General features: G+C 44.3%; 1 protein-coding gene across 1 annotated transcript in view; it reads left to right on the forward strand.

Annotated features, from left to right (window-relative positions):
• Window positions 1-1,197: 1,197 nt before the first annotated feature.
• sod2 (superoxide dismutase 2, mitochondrial) overlaps window positions 1,198-21,455 on the forward strand; it is a 167,309-nt gene continuing 147,051 nt past the window's right edge. Inside the window, exon 1 of the mRNA XM_061051950.1 lies at window positions 1,198-1,202. The gene's annotated coding sequence lies outside the window, so the exon portion shown is untranslated. The remainder of the gene's footprint in view (window positions 1,203-21,455) is intronic.

Genomic DNA, 21,455 nt, shown 5'->3' on the forward strand with positions numbered 1-21,455 from the left:
CTAACAAACAACCAATAGTCAACATATCTGTAGGAGTTGAGAATTGTATGTAGTTAAAGAAATTAAGGGCTTGGTTTAATCCTTTACGGTCCAAAAATTCAACCCCATACGTTGCTTAAGTTATGTCTTAAGTTCTCTTTCAAATTCAAACCCATGAAAATTTGATAACAATACAAGCACATCTCCAGTACAAGCCCATTTGGTCAGCTCACTACCCTGCGTGAGATCTGTAACCTTGGCAGCTCTGTAGCAACGGCTACTTCTGATCCTATTACAGACACATTGATCCTTGTCTGGCTCCTGATCTGCATGGTCAGCTCTTGTATTATATTGATTCCAGGTAGGATCAACCAAACCGCTGACCAGCCATCATTGACTGTCCAGGAGGATAAATACTAGGTTGCTGTGAAGCTGTCTGGTGGAAAAAAAACTCAACAGAGGGGACAATTTCACAGCAGCAATTGTAAGCTTACACCAATATTATCAATCAGCTATTATAAAGGAGTCAATAATGTCATGGAAGTAACTCGGCAGCCTATCCTTGGACCAAACTGTTGATGGACAGCATTTATTAGATTCATTTAATTTGAAAAACTGCATAGAATGAGTTAGGGTAGACAGAATTAGCTGAGATCTTGATGGATTGTATAACCAACCCAATCTTTGAAACCCTTTGCAATGTTTATGCAATTACCGTACATTTTTATGACAGAATACACGTGTTGGAATATTGTACTATCAGCCAAATTTATTAAACAGACATTAACCTCAAGATCACCCCTGAACTCCTAAAACCCTCACACTGATTCTCCTTCTCATACACTCCCACGCTCATGGCAGCTGGCGCGACAACTAAGCTGGGGACTGGCACCCTGAGACAGATTAGAGGCGTGTAATTAGGGATTTCCAATCAACTAATTTACAGCGCAATACCTTGCACCCGTCAAGACCTCTGACCTGACCTAGAAAGCCTTGGCATGTTCTCTGCGACCTTGACCAAGACAAGGGTGCCTATCTGTGGTTGGGAAGGAGGGGACTGGAAGCAAAGATGGGATAAGTGTGTGTGTGTTGGAGGGGGGGGGATTAAACGGCAAAGAATAAAATCAAGCATACTAAGGGAGCAGGATGTATTTGAGGGGGTAGAAGGTGAAGAAGCAGATAGAGGATGACGTAACGACTTTGCGACAGAAGCAAGGGCAGCCGTCAAAATCAGGCATAGCAGTAAGGTAGGTAGGCACAAGATGCTAACCAATTCAGGAACATTTTTAAAAAAAGGTAATTACTAAGAGGTGTGTGTGTGTGTGTGTGTGGGGGGGGGGGGGTGTAATCCTACTACTACTGACCTGGTTTTATAAGGTCGACTAATGATGTTACGCCAGCTGACTGATTTGCCAACACAACAAAAAACCCCTCCCATTTCTAGCTCCGTCAGCTGACTGACGCGACCCCCCCCCCATCAAGCCCCAACCTCCCCGCTAAATCAGCTGATAGAGCTGCCCGATCAACCCCCTCAAGCCCCAGACAGCTGACTGTCTAGCTCCCCAACCCCCACCCACCAAAACGACCCACCTCAAATGAGTCATCCAATTCTTGTAAGCACAAACGCCAAATTACATTTTTTTTTTTATCAACAGCAAGGTTTTGATTGGCAGCTTAGTTGCTACCATCAAAATTGAATCTCCCTGATTATCACGTAGTAATCAACAACTCAACCTTGACTGTCTTCAATCTAGTACTCAACCATAACATGCTCCAGCATTTGTTTAACCGCTTTGTTATCCCCAGCTCAGCCGGGTTCAAATCCGAATGGTCATTTGCCGCGTCGGGTTCAACATGCAATGTGGACATTCTTGCAGTGAAGACAGGATTAGAGAGGTAGAATCTGGGTTAAAGACACTACACAGTCCATCTGTTGTTTTGGTTTTTCCCCACCAATGACCACAAGCAACGTTACCCTCCCCCTACCTTAAATCATCCAGCATTTTACTGGAATAAACAAGCAGTGGAAAAACTGCGCGGGAGACACAGAGCTGATTATAGCAGAAGGAAACAATAATAAAACAGACACCCTTTGATAAGCTTTAGTGAATGAAAATGTGTACATCAATATTTATTTACAGCAACCCAAGGGATGAAAATGTCAGCATTGGGATTAATAGTAGAGGTCATGGTTGATATTTCTTTGTTGCCTTTTCCTTCCCTCTCCCTTTCGGTACCCCTTTGTCTTTATCTCTCCTCTTGTGTATCTCAGGCTGTTCTAGTTTCCCAGGCTCCTAGCTGATAACCCAGTTAGGTGATTTCCACACAAGCACACTCCTTACCCAGCGACATGCAGACAAACAGAGATGTACACACACCCTAGTTCTGTCCATCTTCATACACTGACCTAATAACTACAAACCCAGAGACGCCTCTGTTGACAAGTCAGTCATGTTCATACCGGTCGGGGCCATTTAACCATTTAGTGAGCGCTGTATCTCGTTCCCCAGCTCTCAACAACATAGTAAATAAGACTAATTTAATTACAATCAGATTAAGATAATACTCTCACTTTGAGATCATTATGTGAACACCCTGTTCTAATCTTTGTAATCACATTAACTAATAATCGTTGTAAACATAACCTGATTAACACATTCAGATGTTTGTTCAGTCATTGGACTTAACCAGTCATGTAAACGCATCATCTCATTTGACTTGGTTGTGCATTTATGCACGCAATAGAGAGGTCATAAAGTGCAGCCGATGCAAGTTGGGGATTTGAGATACAGCAGGGTGGAGGTGTACAAATTTGATTTAGTTACATGTTTTAGGAAATAAAGAACAATTAAATCTTTTATTTTCCCCATACTTTCCTATGGTCATTTCTTGAAGCTTAGCACTGAGGTTAGGAGTTGTTTAAATTGAATCAAAACCAGTGTTCATTCAATTTCTTACTTTGATAACATTTTCATCATTTATGCACATATCCTAAATTTTAAAGGTCGCAATTTATTGTCAGTACATAATTTAATTATGATTCATTAAGCAATGATTAAATGATGACAGAGGTAAAGTCACAAAGGAGGAGTTTTCAAAGGAAGCTAAGGAGAAAATACTTCAAATGAAAAGAGCAGGGGGCTGAAAAAGAGTAAATCCTAGAATGACTCAAAATGGAGCGAATGAATAACACACTGTGACTTTAAAAGATTAATTGCAGTCATCAGGCAATACAATTAAGTGTTTGAACAAAACCAGTCCAATACTTGTCGATTCCCCCACTGACAGCTTATTGTGTTATTGCCAAAGTTTAAAGCTGTATGGAATCACAGAATTAGAAAAACTAAAGCATTATTTTGTTATAGATTGCTTCTCCTATTAAAGCTACACTGACTCTAGAGATTAAAAAAAACTAATATACAGTGATAATGAAATATTCTCCCATTATCCCTATCCTTCATCCTGCATCTTCCTCTAACCCATTTTTCTAACCCGGCGCAGTTTCGGCAGATGGCTGTTTATGAGTCTGGCTTCTTAAAAGGAGGTAAGGTCTTTTACCTGCTCTTTTGTAATATCATATAAGAATGAGTAAGGTATTTTACCTGCGTTTTGTAAAGTGTCTTTAGATAACATCTGTTATGAATTGGTGCTATACAAATAAAGATTGATTCGTACATTGATTATCCTTATTTCCAAATATGAAGACATAAACCCTGCTAATTTAAGTTAAAAGGTACAAATTGGGAACCAATATTTCAACTTCAAACTGGAGATAATGATTTCCCATCTAGGCCATTTGCCTGGTGAGTTGCAGGCAAGTCAAAAGAATGTCAAAGGACTTAGCAAAGTAATGTATAAATTGCTTACATCTGTGCTGGAAGCATTAAAATGAATGCCTGTGTGTATGGCCTTCCACAACAGAACCATGTGGCCCTCGGTAAACGTGGCCCTCCCATGTGCCTGTTCAGGGACCCTGGACCTAACACAGAGGACATCTTAAACCACTGACAAAAAAAAAAAGAGGGGAGAAAGGAGGAAACGAAAAGGAAGAAAGGATAAATCAAGCCTGAAGACAGACAAAGGCAACTGGCCAAGGGGACCCAAAGTGTCATCTTGCCTCCACTTGGGGTGAAAAGAAGGGAGGGGGAAAAAGAAAAAAGGAAGTCTAGGGTTTACCAGAGTAAAGTTCTCTTTCTTTTTCTGGACAGCTGAGTGTCTTATTATGGGATTAGATTAACCAGTGCCCCTCTAGGAATGTGGAACAGAGGGCTGGTGGTAATGGGTGGAAGAGTTTTCGGGGAAGATGTGGGTCGGCTCAGAGGCACAGGGTGGGCCTGGGTGAGGGGTGGGGTTCCGATCGTTGGTTGGTAGGACGGGTCAGGGAGGCAGTATGGGGAGGGCTTGGCAATCTGCCCGGTGTGGGGGGGGGGGGAAGCCACAGTGCTGGGGCCCACATGGATCCTTGCCAACAGTGCAATTACTCCTCATTCTGAACAGCTGGTACATAATGGGTATTCAGGCACTTGTAGTCCTCCCGATAGGATATGGAGATCCCAGGTGGCCCCCCTCGCGTGCTGCAGTACAACGCCACGTCCAGAGATCACCTCACCAAGGTGCTGCCAAGCATGCCGTCATTCCAGCAGTACAGACATTCACACAATCAGGTAAATTTCAAAATTAAAACTGACCTGTAACGCTACTTAGGAAGTGTGAGGTAGGGCAAACTAGCAGGCAAAGGAGTAGGTGCAAACAAAATGTAAGCGCAGGCACGCACACACACACACACACACACACACACTAATGCATCAAAGTCTAAGGATAGACCTTGTGTCTGTGTTTGATCCACAAGTAATATGCTAGCAGGCTGAAACCCGTGAGTTGAGTGTGGGGGAATTCTGTGTTTATAAATTCAGTCTGTTTGAAACTCAGTCCAAGTTTATAATCCACCCACTGTGTGGCGGCTTTGTGCTTTCCCTCAAAGTGCTCACACAATGTAAACACAGCATTTAAAAGGGAGATCTTTTTTTTAATCTAAGGTCTAAAACAAAGGGAGCACAGGAAATGGACTCCGTCTTACAGAGGAAAACAAACAGACGGCCTGTCAGTCAAAGTCATGTAGCCCTATGATGTCATGGAGGACAAGACGAGGGACTCTAGGATTTGCTGTACAGTATGTGCCTGACTACTAGCGTCAGTAGTCAGTACACATGGCGAGTGCGCGTATGCTTGTTCTGTTGGCGTCACAGCTGACTTCCTGTGCGTGAACTCTTCACTTTGTCAGGTGATGATCAGGGTGATTGATGCCTCATGCGCGCGGTGATGGAGCAGTGAATCAGCTCAGCTTCTGGGCAGCCTCGCCGCAGCGACTCCAAGAGTCTTTGTGACTTGTGAGAAGCCTCATCCTCGATTCCTCCCTCAGAGGATCATGAACAGGACATCCGTAGACCATCAAACAGGCTGTGTAGGTTGAGATGATAGTATCAACACTATTGTGTGCACGCATGTGTATGCACACATTACGCCTATGCAACTGTGTGGGGTACAAAACAGATGAGAGCCTCATGCTGAACATTATAAAACACTCGGGCCATCTGAGAGAGTTTAACTGGCGTGTTCCACTTCACTTAAGAAGCAGCAAAGAAGAGGATCTCTATATGCCGCTAAGTCAACACAGACGTTCCTCTCCTGCTCTTTAAATGTGATTAAAGATTTGTTTGTAGTTGATCTATCTGCTCGGGATTTAAGCTGCTCCATAATCTCTCTATCACAAGTCTAATAAACCTATCACAATTTCCATAAGGAATGAACATGTGCGAATCGTTTTTCTTTCACAAATGTTTATCCAGGGAAGGGTTTATTTGGCAAACACGCTGGTCAACCGTTGAGGAGCACTTCTGCATTGCCTACAGATTAAGAGCCTGAAAAAGTCCCTCAGACTCAACTGAAAGGAGGAAAGAACCTTACTTCAGTTTCACTTCTTAGAAGCCGTAACTTAGTCCACCAGTTGAAACTGTCGGGTAATTGGTGACCAGCTGCAAATCCAGGAACAAAAAACAGCAACTCAATGAGGGAAGTTTCTTTAGTCCACAAATGGAAGTTTCTTATCAGATAAATGTTTTTATAACTTTAAGACCAGTTGAAGGAACTCGTCTAATTTTTTTTTCTGCACTGGAAGACATGGGCATGATTGTTGTCCCTGGAATACAGATTAGAGGAACATTTTTCACTCCTACTTCAGAGTGGAATAATGTACAACATGATAGACAGCCATTTTTAACCTATTAGTCAGCTTTTAATAGTAGTCTTCAAAAATGGACCTAAACAAATGCAAATGGACAGACAGTCCAGTTATTATCACAAAACCTAAGACATAAAGCAAACATAATGTTTCTATGGACCACCTATGGATGGTTTCTATGCTGCTCCTGGAGGGTCTAATGATGATATGACAGCAGTGGTGTAGTGCAGGGTATAACCACTTCTAAATCTCCTGTGAGTCACACTATTGATCGATTGACAATATTCAGTATGATGCTGCAATTCTTAGGATGGTGAAGGGATGACCCTCCCTGCTCTGTTTCTAATTGGCTAGTACACACTAACTTAATATGCAAGAGGAGTCTTATGTCACTGGTGGTAACAGAGGTCGTTTATCCTCCGCTGGACGGGACACTTCTTCAGGCACCACTACGCCACTGTATGACAGTACAACATGTTCTTGGTTTCCTTTCCTCACATCAGAAGTCCGTTAAAAAAAATCCCAGCGATTTGCGTAGCACCATTCCAATTCAGAGCACTGCTGGCGTGTGCTGAAAGTTGAGCCTAACATGCATATCAGCGAGTACCATGCCAAGAACACCAGCTTACGGCCGACTGTAAAATGATTAGATGCACACAGCTTAAGTCATCACCTGTGAGCACATACCAGGCCTCCCATGCTCATAGGTAGGACTGTGAGACAGTACCTGTGTGTGCGGGGCAGCTGTGGCTCAGTGGTAGAGTTGGTAGACTCTTTACAGGAAGGTCTCTTAACGCCCCGGCATGTGAATGGAATAGTACTGATGGGCAGTTTGGTCACTTTATGTAGAAGCCTCTTTCATCAGTGTGTGTGAATGGGTGAATGTGACATGTTTTGTAAAACGCCCTTTGAGTACTCAGAAGCCTAGAGATACACTGCCTAAGTCCATTTACCATTTACTCCAGGATGGAGAGGCAGATTGAGCATGGCTCTGATTTTACTTGTGTTTATTCCTATCTGCTATGTCTTCATCATTTTCTATCCCTTTATTTTCCCCATTAAAAAAAAACTAACCAGACTTCTCCACTCAGATCAGGTGACCAGGTCTAAGCATCTGCCCTGTTGGCACAAACCCTGTCTGTAGCAGCCAGCAAAGGCTCAACAGCACGCTGATACCCAAAGAACTTCTTTCATCTAAACCTGCTTCATTCAGCCAGCGGCTCCACTCTTTGGCCTGCACTTTTCTCTGAGCTCTCTTGACTCTGTGTGTGTGTGTGTGTGTGTGTCTTGTTTAAATATTTTCTACAAATGTGTTTTCCCCCATACGGTGGTCCCTAGTCAAGACATACACCTGTTGTTAGCACTAAAGGGCCACAGACACCCTGTCTGGGTCAAACAAGATGGGTTCAGAGAGAACAGCTGTAATCATGACCCAAACCAGCCTTTATAGCAGGATAGGAATAGGGATCAATGTAAAGATGCATCCGAAACTGCACATGGATCAGCATTCTGACAAAAAGCCATTATCTTTATTTGTCTGTCTGTCCTTAAGCTGGTATCTAAAAAACCTAGGAACCACTTTCATGACACAGGCCTTCTGCTAAAGAGGGCTTTTTCAAACGATTACAATTTGATGGCGCTCCAGATGTGGGATTACTGCCAATGCAGAACTTAAGATGTTTAGCCATTACTGCAAGAAAGCAAAAGACATAAATCCAAAACAAAACAACTGAATTCTACGTCCAAAAGAATGCTTGCAAGCAATTCAGTTAAAGGAGTGATTTTTGAACACCATTCAAGTGCTTCACTGCTTTATTTAAAACAAGTCAAAGCAAAGAGAGTGGAAGGATAAAAGACAAAACAAACGAGTTGTGTTATTACAATAGAGTAGTTCTTTGTTTGTCTGAGCCATCAGGTGAACCCAAGCGGGTCAAGATTTGCATCAATCAATAATAATCAGGATAAAAAATGATTCATTTCCATTATGCAGCTTAGTGGTGCTCAAGGACACATCCTTTTTTTAAGGTCAGGGGACTCAAGTTAAGATAGAGTTGACCCATGGGTGCGCCCCCACCCCACCATGCACCTAACAGCTGCTTCTATTCACACAGCTCCTCCCTGGTTTTGGAGTCACAAAAATCGCCATTTAAAACAAAGCCCCAGTGCGCATTAAACACTCAACATGACACAAACAAAGACTAACCTCGGGAGCCGGATAACTAAATATCCAACCACCCAGAGACGTCCACCAAGGGGTCAGCAAGGCCAAGCCCGACACTGGCTCTATGTCTGGGGACATTTATGACGTCTGGGTCCCTGAGTAGGGGTGGCTGCCATGACTTACAGCACTAATCTGAGGGGTTATTCAACCCCTTGGAGCTTACAACCGTACTGGCTTTGATGCCGTATATTGTTATGGCATCTGACCGCATTCCATGGCCTGGAGACGTGATTGGATTGTGTTATTCGCTGCACATCTGTGTGTTTGCCAGGCTGGATTAATGGCTTGTTGACTGCAGTTTAGTCTGGGTGTTTTCTATTTTCAACCATGGATTTTACATGATAAGAATCTCTGTCAATCAGACTGGCTGTAATCTATATTCTGATAAATTTCATCCAGTCTTCTGTGCACATTCTATTCTCTTACTCTTGTGAAATCAAAAAGAGTTAGGGGGGGGGGAACCATACCATCACTATTTTTGGGCTGACAAACCGGAAGTGTGAGAGAACTTGTCTATGCTGTCACAGGTGACGAGGTGCTTTCATCACATGTTCAATGTCAACCCCTACGTGTAATGCCTCAGCTGTTGTGACAACGCAGGGTGTTTTCCAACAGCGTTCCCCCCCCTCGACTTCACTGCTGTGCTGTAGGGCTCTCCCCCTGGCAGCACAGAAACATGGGAACTCATTTCCATATTGCTCCCTGAGGATTTGTAATTAAATTTCATAATTACTTTTGGGATTTCGAAGCTGCCGCTTCAGCCAAAACAATAGGAAAGTAGGCTAGCGAGTGTATGTGTTTCAGGTTAGTGTGGGCACAAGTGACTGATGGGATGTTTAAATGCCACTGAGTGAAACATTCTTTACAACACCTTTTTTTTTTTTCCTCCAATCGTTTTTATCTTTCATCTTTTCCTGCCCACCTTCCCCATTTTTCTTCTCCCCAGCCCACAAAGTCATTGACCTTGGGGAGTTCCCCTACTTTACCATATCCCTGGTGTTTCATTGCTTCCCATTGTGCGTACACTCTGCAGGTCAAGGGTCACGCCGGTAGGTCACGGCGCAGTGAAAGTGTCCAGACAGCTCAATTTAACGCTTTTTTTATTGGGGATCCTTGAGTCTTAACAGGGCTAACGTCTGAAAATGATACGTATCATTTTGGGATCAAATGGTTTTTATTGCCATTACAGCTCAGGGAAATTGCTGAGCACTTCCAGGACATAAACTTGATATATGGACATGGGACCTTAATAAGAGTTTAACTGCAGCAAGTTAAAACTCTAACAAAGAAGTGGAGGTGAATAAAATAACAGTGTCATCATTACTTTTAATGAAAGTAGTTCAGCAGGGCACTCAAAATGCCAGTGGGTGTGCTGTACAGTAACCCGCAGCTAAAACTCTGAGTCTGAGCACAGCTTGGATTTAAAACAGGATGGTGATGAACAGGCAAATGTGCTCAGCATGACACTCTCTGGGACATAAATATTTCTATTACTAACCAGCCTGAATCCCTTGCTGATGTGCAGCTGGCGGCGCAGAGGTGCCAGTGAGAGGAAGGGGAAGCGCTGGCACAGTTGGGGCTCAACTAGATTTCCCTGTGTTGAAGTATAGAGCAACAGGGAAGTGATATAATCCTCCTCTGGACATCAGCCAACGTCTTCTATCCTGTGAACAATACCTCCAAAACCTTTCCACAACATGCAGCATGCACGTGCATATTGTGTGTGTCTTCCTCTTGTGCCGGCCTTTGTGACAAGCGAAAAGGATCACAGAGTTATATAAGAAAGATGAGGTATCATTCAGGGGATGGTGAACGACAATGAAGGGGGGGGGGGGGGGGGGGGGGGTTCACCCAAAGGGATTGGGCTGCATTCCAGCACTTTTCCCTCCTACTTTTCTCTCTCTTCCCAAGTCCCCCCCCCCCCCGCAACATACACAGACAAAAAAACTCCCCCAGGCCAGCACGCGACAGGTGCTGACAAGAGCCCCTCTCCTTCCTCCTCACACATCCACTTATGCCCCCTTAATGCCAATTACAACACACACTGCCACCCTTCTACCTCAGCCTGGATCAGTCTTTGGCTCTTTTTCTTAAAAAAAAAAAAAAAAAAAAAAAAAAAAAAGGCCAGCTGTTGTCAGACTGATAGATTTATGTGCCTTGCATTACAGATTTACTTTGCCTTACTTAAACAAGCAATCAATCAATCCATGCTCATTATCGTCCAACCTCCTTAATTCCCTGAGTCTTTCCATTTTACCTTTCTATTGTTTTTTCTCACCACATATATCTTCATATCGGCCTCTAGTCTGGATTTCTTTCTCTTTCTTTGTCTCTTTCCCCCCCCTGTCCCTTTCCTTTTTTTCTTAAGTCTATTTCACAAATCCCTCAAGGTTCTAGAGCATCCTATTGTGTCTCCCTCCATCCTTTTCACTTCATCATTCTATACATTACCTCCTCCTCCTCCTCCTCCTCCTCATCTCTGCATTAAACTTTCCCTCCCTCCTTTTTGTTTCAATTTTCCGCAGTCTCTCTCGCTCCCCTCCCATCTTCCTTCTCTCCTCTCTTTCTCTCCATCTCTCCTTCCTCTGTGTCTATTGGTGTTAGCCGGAGCCAGACTTGTTGTATGGAGCGCGAGAGAGCATTGCAGACTTCAGGCGGTTGGTGTTCCTGCCAGCCGTTAGACTTAGACACACACACACACACACACACACACACACACACAAACACACACACACAGGAGTCAACGAGGACAATGTGTCTGGGCTGAGGAGAATAACAAACTGCATGGCTGCGCTGCCACCCTGAGGCGACAGGGGGTATAGCTCCAGTGGGGGGTCACTGAGGGGAGACAGAGAGGATGATGAAATACTGGCAGCTTTTCAGTAACGACTGAACCAAGCTGGCGCTGGGTGGGCGGGGCTGAGCGGCTGTGAGCTCATTGCTGCCGCTAGCAGCTCACGGTCACAACAGCTATTATGCAAGAGAAAGATGGGATGGGAGGGAGAGAGAGGAGGAGGAGGAGGAGAGGAGAGCGGTGAGAACAACAGGAGGTTCAGTGAGGATAGTGCACTCGGTGAGATGATGTACAGAATGTCATCAGCGGCGGCGCCTTGAATCCCTCCAACACGTACAAGCAGACTTGTTTTTTTTATAGCTCCTTTGTCTGCTGTGACTCCTTTCTTTAGACGGCATTCCAGCGAAGACTACTGAGCGTTCCCTTTCCGCGCTGAACACTAATCATCACAAAGACTGATGGTGATGTCCTGAGGCACAGCAAGGATTTAAAGCAGATAAATGGCTTTAATTCATCTTGCTGAATATGGCCTGAAGATATGTTAATCGATGAAATGTGATGAAAACATCCCCTGCTAAATGGATATGCAAATAGTCAACTGTAAGGCAAATCCAGTCAAATTGGCATTGTTGCGAGACAGAACACAGCATGCAAAGGCACTCTTAGGATAACACACAAGGTGACCCAGACAGGGAAGCTCACATTATTTAAAGGCTTGCGCTGAAGTAGCAAGATCAACACAATTCATTGTCGCAGCTTCCCACTTAATATCCATTTTTTTTAAGGAGTGATGGAGACGATGAGAGTGACAGTCAAGGGCGAGCACAACACTGTTGGGGTGTGTTACACAACCCCAGTGAAGACACTGATGGAATCTGAACGTTGCTGCCGTGGAGTTGACGAGGGTGGCGACGGCGCTTTGCTCCTTCTTCTCAGACACGTAGATGAATATTCACGCTTCCTGCCCGAAGTCATCAATGTTATTCGAAATTCAAGAAGACATTCAAGCATGTTTTAAACTGTAGGATGGGAATTAAAAGCAGTGGTTCCGCAAGGTGATTGCAACTTGAATTCTGAATATCATTAATAGTAATTCTGATCGCCCTGACCTGGAGATCATTCACTGCTGTCTTGTTTTCCTTTCTTTGTGTGTACTCTTCATTTCTGTCCCGATCCACTTTGCTTTAACTTCCCCCCTCCTCTGCACACAGCTGCTCTGATACCACACTGAGTGTTGAGGTGACCTTCAGGATACAGTAAGCAGCACACATGCATCTTTTTATTTCTATGTCCCTTTCTCGCTATTGGTATAGTAAGAAATTAGATCTTTACATAAAGCCATATTTTTCTAACACCAAACACAAACGTTACTCCTATTTCGGATCATCTTAGACTCTATGAAAATGTTGCCTAGTTCAGCTTTCGTCACCTCGAACCAAGTGTCAAGTCGGTTTTGTATTTGTTTGTGTCAGCACCCTCCCGGAGCCTTGTCGGTCCAATCTCCACACAGCCCGTCAGGAGCATGGGAAAATCAGTGATGAATATGAACCTCAAAGCACCATCAATTAGAAGACAATCAGGGGCTGAGAGGACAAAAGAGTGGAGACAAAAAAAGAGAAACATTTTTCTTTTCACGGTCATCTAAGAAGACGGTTTAGATGTGTAAAGTTTCGTGGAATTGAGGCTGACAGGCTTCTCCGTGCCCAGTGGGGTACTTATAATTTGTTGGGGGAGTAAGGGAGGGAAGGAGTTGGAGAACAATGGCATTGTCCGGGTTGTACTACAAGCCCGGGCTGCAGCCGCCGCCTGAAGATTGTTAGTAGTAATTTGCTTTATGTTGAGTGGAAGCAGGATCAGGGTTGAAGTGAGGCGTGTGTTAATTCCTCTGCAGGGATCGCATGCCCTTATCAATCTACAATCACAACTCCATCAGCGGGGGTTACGTAACCCTTGGTACATTGTCACGGTGGCCACCCAGGGCTGGTGTGCACCTCTGCCAAGTTTGTGAGATTCAGAGCAACTGTCTTCAAATACCGTAATCTGCCTGTTGCAGCGTTCATGCTCGGTTGGCACACAGGATCAATATGTTTTGCACGAGCAGATGGGGGTCACGCTACTTCTTGGCAAATTCTCCAGCCGCGCTCAAATTACGTATTTGTCTTTACGGCAGTAGCTACGGCTGCAGAGATTGATTAGAACTGGTTGTGATCAATATCAGACAAACAATTGTCTCGGCGTGGCGGGGGCAAAGCAGAACCTTAATCCAACATTCAGTTAGAAGAGAGCTCACACGGAATACTAAATTAATTCAAAGACGGGATCAATAATTGACAGTTTGTCCACATGTGTCCAGTTAAATGACATCCTCCAGCCTTATTCAGCATGACAGCAGCAATGACAGCGGCAAGAGATGGAGAAAAGCAAGCAAAATAACAATTAGACACAGCTAATGCAAGAGGACAGTAGCTTTGTGCTAGTCATTGTGCTATCCACTGTGTGATAGCTTGCCTCAAGCCTCTGTGCCCTTGGCCGGCTGTAATTTGCTGTTGTCACATTTGGTTTATATCAAGATGGTTGTACAGTCCACATCATACGAAAAGACTTCTTGAGTTCCCGAATGCTTTCCCGTGGCTCCTGGTCAGAGGCCCAGCAGAGGAGCTCAATGGCTGAGGCAACCTTGGGTGACAGCTCTTCATTCGGGGAGGGCAGCATGGCGGGGTCCTGGAGTCTCCGAGAGTTCTCAAGGCAGGGTCCTGTGTACAGACAGCTGTGAGGGGGCCTGAGGAGAGGAGGTGAAGGGCCAGTCGAGAGGAAGCGCATTTTTCGCTGAAGGGTGTATTGTCACCACCCATCATCTCTCATTGCCCCGTTGAGAGTTGAGGGGCTCGACGCACATTTTTCTTTTCAATTGCTTTCCTCCCGTCTCCTATATCACAGGAGAACTTCGCGGATACATGAGAATCTGTAGTGTGTTGACCCGAACACACACCGTAAGCACATGGCCACTCACACACCAGCAGCCACACAAATGCTCTCATCAACGGCGTCTGTTGGCTTCAGATTTGTGGAATGAGGGCCTCCCAGGATTTTCTTCCATCTCTGACCACTTTCCACTCATTGATATTGCAGGCGAGACACATTAAGACGCAGAGGTCCACCCTCCAGTATCCCCTCCGCTTTGATCTTCCATTTTCTCCTTTGCGGCGATTGATATTTACATTACATTATCAGGGATGACACACGAAGAGGGACCATATGCGCATAGACACCCAGCCCATCACAGAGTGGTCCTGACACTTCCCAGAGGGGTGCTAGCGGTGGAAGACATCCTGCGCATTAGACCACAGGGTCGTCATTATTAGTGCACTATATGGGGAAGAGCAGGCTCCATATCACTCAGCTTGCTGCCTTGAGAGACAGGAAGAGGTGAAAAGTGTGTGTGTGGCATGGCATAGAGGGATTACGAGACCAAGGTTGTGTGTGGTGTGTGTGTGTGTGTGTGTGTGTGTGTGTGTGTGTGTGTGTGTGTGTGTGTGTGTGTGTGTGTGTGTGTGAATTGTGGTGGGGGGGGGGGGTGGAAAAAGGGGGAGAAATTATGGAGGAATCGCACGAGTCTAACAGTCAAGCAACAAAAACAAAACAGACAAAGGCAAAAAAAAAAAAAGGGAAACAAAGAAAGGTAGGTTGTAAGACAAAGACATAAAGAGAGTGGGGGGTGAGACCAACAGAGAGACAAAGAGAGATGATCCACTACCTATGCAGACTACAGCAAGAAAATCTGTCTGGCCTCCCCCCCCCCCGAGCAGAGCGTGGCTATTACAGTAATGAACACGACTGCCAGAGTGACGTCATGTATCTATAGCTTTACTGCATGCACTGATATATAGGACAAAGAGGTTGAGGGAGAAAGGCAAGGGGAGAAAGACATGAGGAGGAAACGTACAGAATAGGACGCGAAAGGGGGGGGATTGGAGGGTAAGAGGAAGAACACTACATTTTAATAAAGACGAAACAGAAAACCTATGAGACAAAGAAAACAGCAATGAGAAATTAATTTGCTTAAGCCCCTCCTTCTTTTGACTGGCCTGGCTTTGTTACATCTGCAGGTGGAAAAATCAGCTTGAAAACATATTAGATAACAGCATCCCCGCTCCCCCCCCCCCTCCCCCCTCCGCCTCCCCTCTCCCCTATCAAACACCCACATTCAATACCCGCCTACAGCCCAGTTAACAAAAACAATACAACACTTATTGCACACATATGCATGTTGGTGGCTCCTACAGCCGACATGATTTGGATAATGAACGCAGTGACAAAAGGGGGACCGCCAATTATCTGGTTCTTTAATCCTAATTGGCTGGAGATCACTATCCCGCTCTAATCTGATGCACAATGCTTCCAAACCGGAGCACACGGCGAGAATGAACGTCTTGTACTTGTGGAGCATTGCCGCTGAAATTATCTGACAATCAAGCTTATCCTGTATTCACATATAGAAAGTAATTGAGGCACTCTTGTGCAGATTCCCACAGTTCCATGCATTGACAACTGGGAGCTGGCCCCGTACAAGCAGTCCTCATTTATTGGCCACTGTGCAATGCTGAGCAGCTGGTGGTTAAGTGCCTTGTTCAAGGGCACCTTGATGACACACTGCAACAACAAAAAAATCTCCCTTTAAAAGCAAGTCAAATATTGAGCAATGTAAAAAAAAATGCACTACAAAAAACAGTTACAGTGAAACAAGCTCAATTAAGAAAGTTGAGTTTGACAATTATTTCTATCTTGTATAAGTAAAAGTACGATTGAATAGATTTAATTACTCTAAATGAGACACTCGAGTGCCTCTTGAATTGTTCCTTTTTGGAGTTCATGTGAAATCTCAGAGCACCATAATAGGATGCCTACTGTAGTATTACGGCAACTGCAGAGCAATTATTTTTACTCTTATTTTTAGATTTGCAGACAAACTCTACATGACATCTTCATTTTGCATACACATGCATAGATAGAAGTCTCCACCTTTGAGAGTTATGATCAATGCCTTCATTGGCATGAAACACAAGATACTTGGCTGAAGTACATCACTGGTGTTTCCAGAGCACAAAGACAGAGAGGCTCTTTATTTTAGGCGGGCATGACAGGGGGTGACCTGAGGAGCTATGAAACATGGGGCCTCTTGAGCGCGACCACCCCAAAGACAGCCTGCTGCCGGGCTGACACTGTGAGAGCTGCGCAGGAATTTACCGTGACAGCGGAAACAGCCTCTCCTCAGGTGGACGTTCATAAAGATAGAGCAAGGGCGCACACACACACACACACACACACACATGGCCAGACCTTGGCAGTGAACCCTGCCAAAGTTCACCTCCCTGTTACCTTGGCGGTAGGATTCTAGGAAAATGTAAGCCTTTCCTCACCTTTTGATCCTCAAAATGTTCACAGACTTCCCCGTACAAGGCAGCCCTGTCAACAAAGTGTCAGATTAACACTCCTATTATCATATTCCTCAAAGTGCTAACATGTACACTACTGATTAAATCTCAAGTCTGCCTTTCTACAACTTTCAGTGTCTCAACAAAGCATTTTTAGTTGAGCTGAATGTTTATGTATGACTGGGACTCGTTGGTTCCTAGAAGCCTTGTTTCCCGGGGGCATAATTAGAGGGGGAACAACACTTCCTGTTACAAGAAAAAGTATTTCAAAAATAGTGGTACTGGGGCCTTGGTATGGACCCAGACAGGGATATTTACATCATGGTACTGCTGCTTTGTTGAGTCCAAAACAGTCACATGGCAAAAACTCAGTCAAGGGAGCCCTTATAACATCCAGTGGCTGTTTAACCAAAGACTGGGGTAGAAGTCAGGGCAGGCCTGTGCTTGAATAGCAGAGTCCCTTCAACGGGCGTCCAACCAAAGCCAACCTGGTCGTGCATTATAGCCAACTTGATCTACTGTACCTAAGGGCAGAGCCGTTCCTTGGTTCTGATCCAGATCAATCAGAGAGGTATGCCTGTGAAGAAAGCCTGATCTCTAGTGACCTGGCAGCCCAGGATGAAACAACATGCATCCTGGCTTCACTTCCAGGTATTTCCGGAGTGCACCTTGGGCCTATTTTACAGTCAACCCACATATCGGCTTTCAAACTCAAGTAAGTGAATTTGTGTGCAGAAGCACACATTTATGTTTTGGTGCATGCACAAGCCGATGTATGTACTACCCGCACAAATGCACGTGTGTCACTAACATGTGTTTTTGATGAGTCAATATAGATCTGCATTTCAAATAAAGATAATGGGAAGCAGAGTTGTATGAAAAGGAGAGGGGAAGAGGGGGTGGAGTATGGTATCTATAGGTTGGGAGGGGGAAATTCCTGAGGCCTGATGTCGGAGGTAAATTAAAAATATCCCCGGCTGCTTGGAGGGGGTCCAGGGCGGCTGACACACACTGCTCAGTCGGGGAGCTCGCTGCTGATCCAGTAAGCGCTCACTCACGGCCAATTATGCTTCCTGTGATGTGTGCTCAACCCCCCTACACGCCCCCACCTCCATGCCTTTACCCCTCTAGCAACAACAGCCAGAGAGAGAAGGCTGTCAAAGAGCTGGGATCAAACCTCCAATCAAACGCTGGCTGTCACACACTCAGGTGATGATTAATGGCTTATATTCTCTGACCCAGAGAAGAAAGGAGAACAGTCAGCTACAGATGGGAGTTTTCAACTCATTACAAAGCACAGTAACATGTGTGGAGAAGAGTAGGCATCCCCCATGTGTTCGTGCAGACCAACGACTGGCACTGTAAGGCAATTACGTTGTTAAGAGAGGAAAGCTTCACTCTTTAAAAAAAAAAAGCAGTTGTTGAGGTTTTCTTCACTTCTTGGAAAAATTAAAAAAATGCATGTACATGGGCTTTGCTTTTCACCTGCGTCTAACCCTCTTGTACTAAAGACCAGAGGTTCACCTTCCCTTTTCACACACACTCACAGTTAAGGTCTTGCCACTGGAGTCCAACCGTGTTCTGCGGTAGAAACCAAACACTGGCCTGTTTTGACTGGATGTGATCCTTGTTTCCGGGCGGAACGCTGCCAGAGGCGGATTGATGGCTCTTACCCAGAGGAGGACATTTACAGGAAAATTCTCCTGGCTGGAATTCTCCTTCTTATATTGGACCCGAAACACAGGGTCACAGTCATTGCTGCGCCAGGGCAAAGTGTTCCCCAAGTGATAATGAAAGCAATGTTGCTGTACACACACGCACACATTTTTACTTCAGTACTTCTGGGTTTATCATCAAACCAATACAATCTTTAGGCCCTAGCGCCCAACTTTATGTCTAAACCTTACACTCAAACAAGCCTGGCATCAGACTTTATCTTAAAGGTAAATTCTGCAATTGGATTGGAAAGCCTGAGAGGTCACAATACATGAGTCAACAATCCAAAACTCGATCCATCCATGCAGTCTTTACCTTTTTACGTGTAGGTACACACAAGTGACGCACAAGTTTCTTTGAAAACTGGATGTGCTCATTGCAGAGAACAAACTGTTGCCATGAACAACTATGGTCAGTATGGTATTTCAAATTGATTCAACAAATTGTTACAAGTGTTTACAACAAGTTTCATCAATAATTCATCTTTGCTGGTTTTTGAAATGAGCCAGTCCTGGGCTGCTGAAACCTTCAGAACATTCATCATGTTATTACAGAAATTAAGCCCAATGCTTCGACATCAAACAAAGACAGAATTGTTTACCCTAAAGGGATAATTAAAAATGGATAAATCCATATACTTTTCAACAAACATCTTAGTCTTACGGTCTAAAACTAAATCCAAAAATGCACTGAAGACAGACTGAAGTACACAAAACACACACAGTCCCATGCTAAATGTATATATGTGAGAGTTTTGTACTTTCCTCTTGTGTTTTAAATGTTAGGATGATTTGTATCTTAGTACGACTGAAGTGATACTAAAGGGTACCTCAAACATGTGTACCTTATACTTATATGTTTTGACGTGGAGAGAGAACCTAAAGAGAAAACACATTTTCCCTTTATTTGAATGATAACTAAAAAAAATCTAATCCAAACTTACATCACACCGTTTGACAATCGTTTGACAATTGTGCATTGACCATAACACAGTGACTTACAGTATGTTTCTCAGTGAAATTCTTGTACAGCAGATAGCATGTACTCAGACAGACACGTACCCCACTCACACACACACACACATGCACACACACACACGCACACAGACACACACTTTCAAAAAAAGGCTCCTCTGCCACATTCTTCCCCGGCGATGGGGAGACAGACCAGTTGCTTCCGCAGCGGATCGATGAAGCGAAAGACGAACGCCAAGAATAAATCTAGCAGCGGGGGAAAAGATGGAGGAGATGGGGAAAGACAAGACGCTGAGAGGAGGAAGAGAGGAGGTGGTTCAGTATGCAGAGAGGAGAAAATATCAACGTTAGATTGATTATGAATACAGGCACAGAGTTACTACAACATATCTCTAGATCTGACACATCAGGGACCTTATACTTTGCTGTATTGTGTGTGTTCTACTTGTGTTGTGTTGACCCTGGAAGTGTTAGTGTTTTGGAGGAGTAGGGATGGGCATTTACATTTATCTAAGTACTTGAGTACTCGCTAATTATATATCTTTTTATTATAGCCTATTCAAAAAAAGTCAGACCCAGACCTCCCTGTGGTTCCCTAAGTTTTCTGCAGTGTGTGGCTCATCAGTACTGTATGTCTATAGGACAGGGGTCTTCAAATCCCAGTTTTGAATGAGATGACAAGTGATGGTAACGTGTGCTAACAGGGTTAGTAAATGATGTGAAGTGAGAGATTAAACTAGTGTTTTTTATGATATGCAAGTTATATTGCATTGCACTTTGTCTTTTGTTTTGTATTGGTAATGTGCTCTTCCCTATTAGAGTAATGTGTCCCTAGATAGTTACCGTAGCTGCTGTACAGCAGTTGTTGTTGCTGTAATCATTGGCTCATGTTGGCTCACGTGCATTTTGAATAAAGCTGAAGCCATGGCTTTAGAAGTTTCACATCTGTGTATCATTCATCATTCTCTTACAAAGTATATTGAGTTAGGCAAACCCAGGAAGCTCGGTTACACATGTAATGCTAACTAAGTTGAACTATTGTAGCCTATAACAACGTGTGTGTACGAGTGTGAGAGCACTGAAACGTTACTGGAATAATAACAATGTCAACAACGACCCATCCCTACAGGGGACAAGCGCTGCACATCACAGACAGCGAAGGGAAGAAGAAGAATAGGGAGAGATGGAAAGAGAGAGCAGGAAGGGAGGAAGAGACAGAGACAGGGAGTGGTGACAGTGATAGAGAGCGAGCAGACTCCTGGGACAGCAGTAGAGGCGAGTCCATCGATCCAGGGCAGTGAGCTGGATCACATTTCACCTCCTCAGCACTAACGCCGGCGCTTTGCCATGGAACTGAGCCCTATATCCCGTCTGGTCAGGGTCACCTCCACTCTATATGTGTCTGCCTTTGTGTGTGTGTGTGTGGGACAGATACAGGTCTGAAACTAAGAAGTGTGACATTTATTCTAGTAGTTCTTGAAATTGTGAAAAATTGAGTAGAAATAACCGTATTCCCTTCACTTGTTCATAAATTGTTTCTATTTCTTGAATGGTTTTGACAGAAATAATAAAAAAAAGAACACAGAAATAATGAAAATAGTAGATTTTGGCGTCCCCTTTGGACAAAAGTGATACATCATACCTCTCCGGCCAATAGTTGCCAGTGTGATCAATCAAACAGGTCACTGACGGCGAATCTCCGCGGTAGAAAATGTAAGAAATAATGTTTTTGGCAGCAGTCTGACAATCACCTCAGCTGACACCCACCTGGAAAAAAATGGTTTTGTTTGCTTTTGCTGGTCATGGAGGCATCAGTATTTATTATAATCTGTGAAATGATCAACTTAAAACTCCTCACAGCGGCTTTAAGTGGTCATAACATAGCTATTTTACAACAAAGGGTATGCCCACCAAGAAACATCGCAAGAGCTGTTTTATTCATGCACTGCTGTAGAAACACATGGCATTCAAATTCTGTCCAATTTGGATCGTCCCCTAAGTCACATGCCATCCTCATCAGGAGGAACTGATAGCCTGAATGAGCCGCATCCATCCGTAAGTGCTGGGCCGACTTGAGGACTGGGCTCAGCTCACAAACCAT

Source organism: Labrus mixtus, chromosome 12, assembly GCF_963584025.1.
Source record: "Labrus mixtus chromosome 12, fLabMix1.1, whole genome shotgun sequence".
NCBI classification, from domain to species: Eukaryota; Metazoa; Chordata; class Actinopteri; order Labriformes; family Labridae; genus Labrus; species Labrus mixtus.